The sequence below is a fragment of the Oncorhynchus tshawytscha genome, linkage group LG08 (assembly GCF_018296145.1).
Source record: "Oncorhynchus tshawytscha isolate Ot180627B linkage group LG08, Otsh_v2.0, whole genome shotgun sequence".
Classification (NCBI taxonomy): Eukaryota; Metazoa; Chordata; class Actinopteri; order Salmoniformes; family Salmonidae; genus Oncorhynchus; species Oncorhynchus tshawytscha.
Genome location: NC_056436.1, coordinates 76,796,857 through 76,810,317, shown reverse-complemented (window position 1 = coordinate 76,810,317; position 13,461 = coordinate 76,796,857).

The window sequence follows — 13,461 nt, the reverse complement described above, 5'->3', positions numbered from 1 at the left end:
AGGACATTACCCAATCTGGCAACCGCTGTTATCGGCTGTCCTGGTGATGTTGTGTTGTCCAGACATGCTCTCTCTCTCTTTCTCACTATGGGAGATGACAACACCCACACTCTGGATATGCCCGGAATCTGAGGGGGAGGGAGGAGGAAGAAAGGGAGGGAGGAGAGGAGTGAGGGGAGGCGAGGAGGGGAACAGAACATGAGGGCGAGGGGGAACGAGGAGGGGAGATTTATTTGATTTTATTTATTTGAACATTTAAAAACACAACTGGTGGATATAATGCATTTAAATCATTCAGAATGACACAACAAAATAAGAAAAAACAACATCTGGATAGTGTGGTTGGTGTTTGTGCTTCGCAGTGAACATACCTATCTAGCTCAGATACAGATCCCACAACCCCTAGATGGAGAGGTTACCTCTCCATCTGAACACACCTATCTAGCTCAGATACAGATCCCAAAACCCCTAGATGGGGACGTTACCCCACAACCCCTAGATGGGGGCGTTACCTCTCCATCAGGACACACCTATCTAGCTCAGATACAGATCCCACAACCCCTAGATGGTGGCGTTACCTCTCCAAAGGACACACCTATCTAGCTCAGATACAGATCCCAAAACCCCTAGATGGGGTGTTACCTCTCCAAAGGACACACCTATCTAGCTCAGATACAGATCCACAAGCACTAGATGGGGGGGTTACCTCACCATCTGAACACACATATCTAGCTCAGATACAGATCCCAAAACCCCTAGATGGGGTGTTGCCTCTCCAAAGGACACACATATCTAGCTCAGATACAGATCCCACAACCCCAAGGTGGGGAAGTTACCTTTTGAGATTTCATCACTTTTTCCATCTTTGCACTTTATTTTGTATTGATATTTTGGTATTTTATTAGGATCCCCATTAGCTGTTGCAAAAGCAGCAGCTACTCTTCCTTCTTTATTTGAGCAATATGAGATTTAAGGAAGTTCCATGCAATAAGGGCTCTATATAATACTGTACGTTTTCTTGAATTTGTTCTGGATTTGGGGACTGTGAAAAGACCCCTGGTGGCATGTCTGGTGACATACAGGATGTGTGCATTTGCATGTGAACATGTGTGTTCAGGTAATTGATGAATAGGAGGCTAGTTACCTACAGAAAACATTGAGATAACTTTAAGATCATGAGATAAAGAAACTCTCTTTTGACTCCAGATGAGATGAAAACATCTTATTGTCTGGCCAAACACCAAACCACCAAACACCAAACCACCAAACACCAAACCACCAAACACCAAACCACCCACCCATAGCATCTGTCTCTCCAGAGCAGTCCAGTATCTGATGGAACACACTGGGTTGGGAAAGTTTCCTTATCATTGTCTTTGGATGTATTGAGTGTTTATGTGGATGTCCATTTCACAAACCTGATAGTACATGGAAGAGGCTGAGCAGGTTAGAACCGAACCGGTAGTGTGTGTGTCCAACTTCCTCCTTTGTCTGTTGGGACAAAATATTTCTGCAGTTTGTGTTCTGTACCGATGTCTACTTTTTTTAAATGGTTGTTTTTCAGTATTAGCTGCTGGTGGTGGATCAGCTTTAACATTACAGTTAGATTGTGGGTTCTATCAATGTAAATGTCTGCATAATTTCCAATCCCCCATATATATTTATTTAAAGATATTTTCCTTCTTTATTATTTTCCCCTAACCCTCCCACCCCTCCCCTAATTGAAGTAAACTAATGGACAACAATACTTAGGCTTCTACTTCCAGCTTATACATACTATATACATTTTATGACAATATATTTTACATTAGTTATCTTTTTTATTTGATTTTAGTTTCAGCCTTCTGCTACCTTCAACTCCTCTCATCTATCTCTGAAGACCATCCAGTCCCAGTTCTCAGCTACCTTCAACCCCTTCCATCTATCTCTGAAGACCATCCAGTCCCAGCCTTCAGCTCTCCTCATCCCCTCTCATCTATCTCTGAAGACCATCCAGTCCCAGCCTTCAGCTACCTTCAACCCCTCCCATCTATCTCTGAAGACCATCCAGTCCCAGCCTTCAGCTACCTTTAACCCCTCCCATCTATCTCTGAAGACCATCCAGTCCCAGCCTTCAGCTACCTTCAACTGCTCCCATCTATCTCTGAAGACCATCCAGTCCCAGTCTTCAGCTCCCCTCAACACCTCCCATCTATCTCTGAAGACCATCCAGTCCCAGCCTTCAGCTCCTCTCAACCCCTCCCATCTATCTCTGAAGACCATCCAGTCCCAGTCGTCAGCTCCCCTCAACCCCTTCCACCTATCTCTGAAGAACATCCAGTCTCAGCCTTCAGCTATCCTCCACCCCTTCCATCTATCTCTGAACACCATCCAGTCCCAGCCTTCAGCTCCCCTCAACCCCTCCCATCTATCTCTGAAGACCATCCAGTCCCAGCCTTCAGCTACCTTCAACCCCTCTCATCTATCTCTGAAGACCATCCAGTCCCAGCATTCAGCTACCTTCAACCCCTCTCATCTATCTCTGAAGACCATCCAGTCCCAGCCTTCAGCTCTCCTCATCCCCTCTCATCTATCTCTGAAGACCATCCAGTCCCAGCCTTCAGCTACCTTCAACCCCTCCCATCTATCTCTGAAGACCATCCAGTCCCAGCCTTCAGCTACCTTCAACCCCTCCCATCTATCTCTGAAGACCATCCAGTCCCAGCCTTCAGCTACCTTCAACCCCTCCCATCTATCTCTGAAGAGCATCCAGTCCCAGCCTTCAGCTCCCCTCAACCCCTCCCATCTATCTCTGAAGACCATCCAGTCCCAGCCTTCAGCTACCTTCAACTGCTCCCATCTCTCTCTGAAGACCATCCAGTCCCAGTCTTCAGCTCCCCTCAACACCTCCCATCTATCTCTGAAGACCATCCAGTCCCAGCCTTCAGCTCCTCTCAACCCCTCCCATCTATCTCTGAAGACCATCCAGTCCCAGTCGTCACCTCCCCTCAACCCCTTCCACCTATCTCTGAAGAACATCCAGTCTCAGCTTTCAGCTATCCTCCACCCCTTCCATCTATCTCTGAACACCATCCAGTCCCAGCCTTCAGCTCCCCTCAACCCCTCCCATCTATCTCTGAAGACCATCCAGTCCCAGTCTTCAGGTCCCTTCAAACCCTCCCATCTATGTCTGAAGACCATCCAGTCCCAGCCTTCAGCTCCCCTCAACCCCTCCCATCTATCTCTGAAGACCATCCAGTCCCAGCCTTCAGCTCTCCTCAACCCCTCTCATCTATCTCTGAAGACCATCCAGTCCCAGTCTTCAGGTCCCTTCAACCCCTCCCATCTATCTCTGAAGACCATCCATATCTCTGAAGACCATCCAGTCCCAGACTTCAGGTCCCTTCAACCCCTCCCATCTATCTCTGATGACCATCCAGTCCCAGCCTTCAGCTACCTTCAACTACTCCCATCTATCTCTGAAGACCATCCAGTCCCAGTCTTCAGCTCCCCTCAACCCCTCCCATCTATCTCTGAAGACCATCCAGTCCCAGCCTTCAGCTACCTTCAACCGCTCCCATCTATCTCTGAAGACCATCCAGTCCCAGCCTTCAGGTCCTCTCAACCCCTCCCATCTATCTCTGAAGACCATCCAGTCCCAGTCGTCAGCTCCCCTCAACCCCTTCCACCTATCTCTGAAGAACATCCAGTCTCAGCCTTCAGCTATCCTCCACCCCTTCCATCTATCTCTGAACACCATCCAGTCCCAGCCTTCAGCTCCCCTCAACCCCTCCCATCTATCTCTGAAGACCATCCAGTCCCAGCCTTCAGCTACCTTCAACCCCTCTCATCTATCTCTGAAGACCATCCAGTCCCAGCCTTCAGCTACCTTCAACCGCTCCCATCTATCTCTGAAGACCATCCAGTCCCAGCCTTCAGCTACCTTCAACCGCTCCCATCTATCTCTGAAGACCATCAGTCCCAGCCTTCAGGTCCCTTCAACCCCTCCCATCTATCTCTGAAGACCATCCAGTCCCAGCCTTCAGGTCCCTTCAACCCCTCCCATCTATCTCTGAAGACCATCCAGTCCCAGCCTTCAGGTCCCTTCAACCCCTCCCATCTATGTCTGAAGACCATCCAGTCCCATCCTTCAGCTCTCCTCAACCCCATCCATATCTCTGAAGACCATCCAGTCCCAGCCTTCAGCTCCCCTCAACCCCACCCATCTATCTCTGAAGACCTTCCAGTCCCAGTCTTCTGCTCCCCTCAACCCTTCCCATCTATCTCTGAAGACCTTCCAGTCCCAGTCTTCTGCTCCCCTCAACCCTTCCCATCTATCTCTGAAGACCATCCATATCTCTGAAGACCATCCAGTCCCAGTCTTCAGCTCCCCTCAACCCCGCCCATCTATCTCTGAGGAACATACAGTTTAGATTTCTTGCTGCCATATATTTTCCGCTGTGCTGTAATGTTTCACAAAAGTAATAAATCTTCATATTCTCACAGTTTCTACAGATTGTAAATTAAAGATATAATATATATAATATATTTCTAAAAGTTGTATTATATTATTGATTGTTTCACTGTGGCTTTTCAAGTCACCTAGCAGTGCTATTTACAAAGTTAGCTCCAGGTAAATGCTGCAATTCTTCAGACATTCCTGAACCTACATATGGGCAGTACCAAAACAAGTGATCTAATGTTTATGTCTCTTTGCAGCTAAATCTGTAGAGCTTGGATGGTTGTGTCCCTCATACAGTATATTTAACATTCTATTGGTTGCAAGAATGATGTATAATAATTTACATTGAAAGACTAAGTTCTGAATCTGCCGTTGTTTTATTTAGCAGTTCATAAACCATGTGCCATGGAATCGGCACATCGAAAATCTCTTCTATTTTGCAACCTGTATGACGCAGCTGTCCATTTTTTGGTCTTTAAATTAAATTTAAATTTTTTTAATTTTCACAATTTTGGCCTTTAATGTTGGACTGACAAACAAGTTCCTTTCTCTTCTTTCCACTTGCCTCCTCCATTTTTGTGGTAATGCTGCAGTCAGTTGGTTGTAGTTTTGGATAGAGCAGACCTTTGCAGTCAGTTGGTTGTAGTTTTGGATAGAGCAGACCTTGCAATCAGTTGGTTGTAGTTTTGGATAGAGCAGACCTTGCAATCAGTTGGTTGTAGTTTTGGATAGAGCAGACCTTGCAATCAGTTGGTTGTAGTTTTGGATAGAGCAGACCTTGCAATCAGTTGGTTGTAGTTTTGGATAGAGCAGACCTTTGCAGACAGTTGGTTGTAGTTCATATAGAGCAGACCTTTGCAATCAGTTGGTTGTAGTTTTGGATAGAGCAGACCTTTGCAGTCAGTTGGTTGTAGTTTTGGATAGAGCAGACCTTTGCAGACAGTTGGTTGTAGTTCATATAGAGCAGACCTTTGCAATCAGTTGGTTGTAGTTTTGGATAGAGCAGACCTTTGCAGTCAGTTGGTTGTAGTTCATATAGAGCAGACCTTTGCAGACAGTTTGTTGTAGTTTTGGATAGAGCAGACCTTTGCAGTCAGTTGGTTGTAGTTTTGGATAGAGCAGACCTTTGCAGACAGTTGGTTGTAGTTTTGGATAGAGCAGACCTTTGCAGACAGTTGGTTGTAGTTTTAGATAGAGCAGACCTTTGCAGACAGTTGGTTGTAGTTTTGGATAGAGCAGACCTTTGCAGACCGTTGGTTGTAGTTTTGGATAGAGCAGACCTTTGCAGACAGTTGGTTGTAGTTTTGGATAGAGCAGACCTTTCCATAGATCTATTTAAGCTGCGTGTGACATACCTCCACCCGTCATATTTATGATATTCATGAACAAAGATTATTAAATTCTTTCTTTTTTTTATAATGTTTCTTTTAATCAGTTAGTGTATTTGAGTTTATCCATAATATTTGTTTTAAATTATGTTTAGTCTTTTCTGGTGGATTAAACTGAAATGTCAACCAGCTTTCTGTTGCTTGTTTTAAAAATAGCAATATTCTGGAGATTATTTAATTTTCAAATAACTAAAAGTGAGAGGTTGTAATCTGAATAAAGGGAATAGGCCATTTTTGAACATGGGATGATACATCCTTACTAATCTGCTAGAGAACAAGTTTGGATTTAAGTACAACTTTTGTATGACTGAAGCCTTTAGTGAGAGGTTCAATTCTTTAATATTTAATCATTTCAGCCCTCTGAATTCATTTTCGTTATATAAATCAGCCTGTTTAATTTTATCTGGCTTGCCATTCCAAATAAAGTGAAATATATTTTGCTCATATATATATTTTTAAACAAGTCGTTCTGTGTAGGCAGGGCCGTAAGTAAATAGGTCAACTGGAATATGACTAAATAATTAATCATGGTGTTTTGTCACAAATAGACAGGTATTTATTTTTCCATGGTAGCAACATATTATCTATTTTTTCTAACTTTCTATTAAAATGTACAGCATTGTAGCGAGATCACTTTTTTATTTCGGGATATGACTACAGAGTATGTCTACTTCACCATCAGACCATTTTATTTGTGTACTATACAGTACGGTAATGTAAACATAGTATTTATTAGCGATCCATTACATAATATGGTACATTTATCATAGTTCAGTTGTAATCCAGAGAGGTTAGAAAACGTATCTCCTCTATGAGGCTGTGCAGGGATCCAGATAGCGGATTTAAAAGAAAACATGAATCATCAGCATCCAATGACACCTTTGTTTTTAAACCCTGGATTTCTAGCCCCTTGATATTGTTGGATCTGATTTTAATAGCTAACATTTTGATGGCCATAATAAAAAAATATGCCTATAACGGACAACCTTGTTTCACTCCTATCAGCGATGTGACCATTATTTACTCATTTGAATTTAGGGTTACTGTACACAAATTTAACCCACTGTATAAGAGATTCTCCAAAATTAAAATACTCAAGGCATTTATATATAATTTCTAGTTGTACTTTATCAAAGGCCTTTTCAAAATCAGCTATGAATACTAGGCCCGTACCTCTGACTACTTTACTACTTTTTTCTTATTTATTATTTGTGCACTTGTTTGACATTCTACTACAGTGTAGGAGCTAGAAACACAAGCATTTTGCTGCACCTGCTGTAACATCTGCCAAACTGTGTATGTGACCACTGCTCTACTGCAGAGGTCAGAGGTCACAGACATCATATGACCTCTCCTGTCAGGTCACAGCCATGCTCAGATCTGTAGTGTCATAGACATTAGGGGCGCGTAATATTAGGAAACAATAAACATGGAACTTGAAACATGGTGGGAATTAAATATCAAGAAAAGTCAACAGGAGAAGTGGACAAAAAGGTCTAATTGATGTTACCTTGTTACAGAGTGATGCCTTTATCAGAACCTGTTGGAAATCTGACCATTGATGTTACCTTGTTACAGAGTGATGCCTTTAGTAAAACCTGTTGGAAATCTGACCATTGATGTTACCTTGTTACAGAGTGATGCCTTTAGTAAAACCTGTTGGAAATCTGACCATTGATGTTACCTTGTTACAGAGTGATGCCTTTATCAGAACCTGTTGTAAATCTGACCATTGATGTTACCTTGTTACAGAGTGGTGCCTTTATCAGAACCTGTTGGAAATCTGACCATTGATGTTACCTTGTTACAGAGTGATGCCTTTATCAGAACCTGTTGTAAATCTGACCATTGATGTTACCTTGTTACAGAGTGGTGCCTTTATCAGAAACTGTTGGAAATCTGACCATTGATGTTACCTTGTTACAGAGTGATGCCTTTAGTAAAACCTGTTGGAGATCTGACCATTGATGTTACCTTGTTACAGAGTGGTGCCTTTATCAGAACCTGTTGGAGATCTGACCATTGATGTTACCTTGTTACAGAGTGATGCCTTTAGTAAAACCTGTTGGAGATCTGACCATTGATGTTACCTTGTTACAGAGTGGTGCCTTTATCAGAACCTGTTGGAAATCTGACCATTGATGTTACCTTGTTACAGAGTGATGCCTTTATCAGAACCTGTTGTAAATCTGACCATTGATGTTACCTTGTTACAGAGTGGTGCCTTTATCAGAAACTGTTGGAAATCTGACCATTGATGTTACCTTGTTACAGAGTGATGCCTTTATCAGAAACTGTTGGAAATCTGACCATTGATGTTACCTTGTTACAGAGTGGTGCCTTTATCAGAAACTGTTGGAAATCTGACCATTGATGTTACCTTGTTACAGAGTGATGCCTTTATCAGAACCTGTTGGAAATCTGACCATTGATGTTACCTTGTTACAGAGTGGTGCCTTTATCAGAAACTGTTGGAAATCTGACCATTGATGTTACCTTGTTACAGAGTGGTGCCTTTATCAGAACCTGTTGTAAATCTGACCATTGATGTTACCTTGTTACAGAGTGGTGCCTTTATCCGAAACTGTTGGAGATCTGACCATTGATGTTACCTTGTTACAGAGTGATGCCTTTATCAGAACCTGTTGGAAATCTGACCATTGATGTTACCTTGTTACAGAGTGATGCCTTTAGTAAAACCTGTTGGAGATCTGACCATTGATGTTACCTTGTTACAGAGTGGTGCCTTTATAAGAACCTGTTGGAAATCTGACCATTGATGTTACCTTGTTACAGAGTGATGCCTTTATCAGAAACTGTTGGAAATCTGACCATTGATGTTACCTTGTTACAGAGTGGTGCCTTTATCAGAAACTGTTGGAAATCTGACCATTGATGTTACCTTGTTACAGAGTGGTGCCTTTATCAGAAACTGTTGGAAATCTGACCATTGATGTTACCTTGTTACAGAGTGGTGCCTTTATCAGAACCTGTTGTAAATCTGACCATTGATGTTACCTTGTTACAGAGTGGTGCCTTTATCAGAAACTGTTGGAAATCTGACCATTGATGTTACCTTGTTACAGAGTGATGCCTTTATCAGAACCTGTTGGAAATCTGACCATTGATGTTACCTTGTTACAGAGTGATGCCTTTAGTAAAACCTGTTGGAGATCTGACCATTGATGTTACCTTGTTACAGAGTGGTGCCTTTATAAGAACCTGTTGGAAATCTGACCATTGATGTTACCTTGTTACAGAGTGGTGCCTTTATCAGAACCTGTTGGAAATCTGACCATTGATGTTACCTTGTTACAGAGTGGTGCCTTTATCAGAAACTGTTGGAAATCTGACCATTGATGTTACCTTGTTACAGAGTGGTGCCTTTATCAGAAACTGTTGGAAATCTGACCATTGATGTTACCTTGTTACAGAGTGGTGCCTTTATCAGAAACTGTTGGAAATCTGACCATTGATGTTACCTTGTTACAGAGTGGTGCCTTTATCAGAAACTGTTGGAAATCTGACCATTGATGTTACCTTGTTACAGAGTGGTGCCTTTATCAGAAACTGTTGGAAATCTGACCATTGATGTTACCTTGTTACAGAGTGGTGCCTTTATCAGAACCTGTTGTGAGATCTGACCATTGATGTTACCTTGTTACAGAGTGATGCCTTTAGTAAAACCTGTTGGAAATCTGACCATTGATGTTACCTTGTTACAGAGTGGTGCCTTTATCAGAACCTGTTGGAGATCTGACCATTGATGTTACCTTGTTACAGAGTGATGCCTTTATCAGAACCTGTTGGAAATCTGACCGTTGACATGATCATTCAGTTATAGGGTCTACATAACACAGTCATAATAAAGACATACAGTATCAACTGTCACAACCAATCATATCCATGTTTTAAAACAGAGATAAGGTTTGTCTTGAGATACCCAGACTACGGGTGTGTTGTGGTCCTGTAACCAGGCAGATCCCAACCTGCCCAGAGGAGCAGTGGACTGAGAGAGCAGTGGGCTGAGAAAGAAGTGGGCTGAGAGAGCAGTGGGCTGAGAGAGCAGTAGGCTGAGAGAGCAGTGGGCTGAGAAAGAAGTGGGCTGAGAGAGCAGTGGGCTGAGAGAGCAGTAGGCTGAGAGAGCAGTGGGCTGAGAGAGCAGTGGACTGAGAGAGCAGTAGGCTGAGAGAGCAGTGGACTGAGAGAGCAGTGGACTGAGAGAGCAGTAGGCTGAGAGAGCAGTGGGCTGAGAAAGAAGTGGGCTGAGAGAGCAGTGGGCTGAGAGAGCAGTGGACTGAGAGAGCAGTAGGCTGAGAGAGCAGTGGACTGAGAGAGCAGTGGGCTGAGAAAGAAGTGGGCTGAGAGAGCAGTGGGCTGAGAGAGCAGTGGGCTGAGAGAGCAGTAGGCTGAGAGAGCAGTGGACTGAGAGAGCAGTGGGCTGAGAAAGAAGTGGGCTGAGAGAGCAGTGGGCTGAGAGAGCAGTAGGCTGAGAGAGCAGTGGACTGAGAGAGCAGTGGACTGAGAGAGCAGTAGGCTGAGAGAGCAGTAGGCTGAGGGGCAGTGGGCTGGGAGAGCAGTAGGCTGAGAGAGCAGTGGGCTGAGAGAGCAGTGGACTGAGAGAGCAGTGGACTGAGAGAGCAGTAGGCTGAGAGAGCAGTAGGCTGAGAGAGCAGTGGACTGAGAGAGCAGTGGACTGAGAGAGCAGTGGACTGAGAGAGCAGTAGGCTGAGAGAGCAGTGGGCTGAGAGAGCAGTGGGCTGAGAGAGCAGTAGGCTGAGAGCAGTAGGCTAAGAGAGCAGTAGGCTGAGAGAGCAGTGGGCTGAGAGAACAGTAGGCTGAGAGCAGTGGGCTGAGAGAGCAGTGGACTGAGAGAGCAGTGGGCTGATAGAAGAAGTGGACTGAGAGAGCAGGGGGCTGAGAGAGCAGTAGGCTGAGAGAGCAGTGGGCTGAGAGAGCAGTGGGCTGAGAGAGCAGTAGGCTGAGAGCAGTAGGCTAAGAGAGCAGTAGGCTGAGGGAGCAGTGGGCTGAGAGAGCAGTAGGCTGAGAGCAGTGGGCTGAGAGAGCAGTGGACTGAGAGAGCAGTGGGCTGATAGAAGAAGTGGACTGAGAGAGCAGGGGGCTGAGAGAGCAGTAGGCTGAGAGCAGTGGACTGAGAGAGCAGTAGGCTGAGAGAGCAGTAGGCTGAGAGAGCAGTGGGCTGAGAGAGCAGTGGACTGAGAGAGCAGTGGGCTGAGAGAGCAGTGGGCTGAGAGAGCAGTAGGCTGAGAGCAGTGGGCTGAGAGAGCAGTAGACTGAGAGAGCAGTGGGCTGATAGAAGAAGTGGACTGAGAGAGCAGGGGGCTGAGAGAGCAGTAGGCTGAGAGAGCAGTAGGCTGAGAGCAGTGGACTGACAGAGCAGTAGGCTGAGAGAGCAGTAGGCTGAGAGAGCAGTAGGCAGAGAGAGCAGTGGGCTGAGAGAGCAGTGGGCTGAGAGAGCAGTGGACTGAGAGATCAGTAGGCTGAGAGGAGAAGTTGCCTGAGAGAGCAGTGGGCTGAGAGAAGATGTGGACTGAGAGAGCAGTGGACTGAGAGAAGAAGTGGACTGAGAGAAGATGTGGACTGAGAGAGCAGTTGGCTGAGAGAAGAAGTGGACTGAGAGAAGATGTGGACTGAGAGAGCAGTGGGCTGAGAGAGGAAGTGGGCTGAGAGAAGAAGTGGACTGAGAGAAGAAGTGGACTGAGAGAGCAGTGGGCTGGGAGAAGAAGTGGACTGAGAGAGGAAGTGGGCTGAGAGAGCAGTGGGCTGAGAGAGGAAGTGGACTGAGAGAGGAAGTGGGCTGAGAGAAGAAGTGGACTGAGAGAAGAAGTGGACTGAGAGAGCAGTGGGCTGAGAGAGCAGTGGGCTGAAAGAGCAGTGGACTGAGAGAGCAGTGGGCTGGGAGAAGAAGTGGACTGAGAGAGGAAGTGGGCTGAGAGAGCAGTGGGCTGAGAGAGCAGTGGACTGAGAGAGGAAGTGGGCTGAGAGAAGAAGTGGACTGAGAAGAAGTGGACTGAGAGAGCAGTGGACTGAGAGAGCAGTGGGCTGAGAGAGCAGTGGACTGAGAGAAGAAGTGGACTGAGAGAGCAGTGGACTGAGAGAGTAGTGGGCTGAGAGATCAGTGTACTGAGAGACAGACAAAGCGACAAATGTATCTGATCTGGACAACTTATCTGAATGCCTTACCTATGAGGTATCCATGAAACAGACTCACTCAGGTGTGTGTGTGTGTGTGTGTGTGTCAGTGTGAGAAGAGGTACTGTGCAGCATGTTTGGTCGTGCTCTAGGCTCCAGGCTAGCCCTCAGGGCTGACACACACATCTTCTACTGAGGAGTCGTCTGAACATGTCTCTTTCTCTCTATCTCTGCCCTGTCTCTCTCTCTCTCTCTCTCTCTCTCTTTCTTTCTGTCTATCTCTGCCCCTCCGCCCCGTCTCTCTTTCTCTCTGTCTCTCTCTCTCCCGCTTTCTTTCTCTCTTTCTCTGCCCCTCCGCCCCGTCTCTCTCTCTCTCTCTCTCTCTCTCTCTCTCTTTCTCTCTTTCTTTCTGTCTATCTCTGCCCCTCCGCCCCGTCTCTCTCTCTCTCTCTCTCTCTCTCTCTCTCTCTCTCTTTCTCTGCCCCTCTGCCCCGTCTCTCTCTCTCAATTCAATTCAATTCAAGGGCTTTATTGGCATGGGAAACGTGTTAACATTGCCAAAGCAAGTGAGGTAGACAATATACAAAAGTGAAATAAACAATACAAATTATGAGTAAACATTACACATACAGAAGTTTCAAAACAATAAAGACATTACAAATGTCATATTACATATATATATATACAGTGTTGTGACGATGTACAAATGGTTAAAGTACACAAGGGAAAATAAATAAGCATAAATATGGGTTGTATTTACAATGGTGTTTGTTCTTCACTGGTTGCCCTTTTCTTGTGGCAACAGGTCACAAATCTTGCTGCTGTGATGGTACACTGTGGTATTTCACCCAGTAGAGGCAGAGGGGCAGAGATAGAGAGAGATCTCTCACTCTCTCTCTGTCTCCCTCTTCACCTCTCTTTACATGGTTGAACAGTGTCACAGCATATCTCCTCACCAGGGAGAAAGGGCCTTTGTAGTGCTCCATATTTCCCAAACAATAGCCTAGCCACTTGGGTTGTGTAATAGGCGGCAGGTAGCCTAGTGGTTAAGCGAGTTGGGCATATAACTGACGGACGCTGATTCAAATTCTTGAGCTGTCTAGGTGAAAAATCGGTCAATGTGCCCTTGAGCAAGGCACTTAACTCTAATTTCTTCTGTAAATTGCTGTGGATAAAATGGTTTGAGATTGTACCAGATAAACTCATCTACAGAAGTCTCTTACACTTCCAATGTAACACATTATTCTTATACTGTATTGTTACTGTTAAGATTCAGGTTTCATTCAAATACACAGCATATATATAAGGTATTTTTAAATGTGTAAAGAGGTAGGTTCCTGGTTTTGTTTGTAACTATTTGTGAATCTACCTTCAGTGAGAGTGACAGAATGGGTTATGCATTAATGAAAGCTAGAACTTGCTGGGGGATGAGGGGGTGTGTGTGTGTGTGTGTGTGTGTGTGTGTGTGTGTGTGTGTAT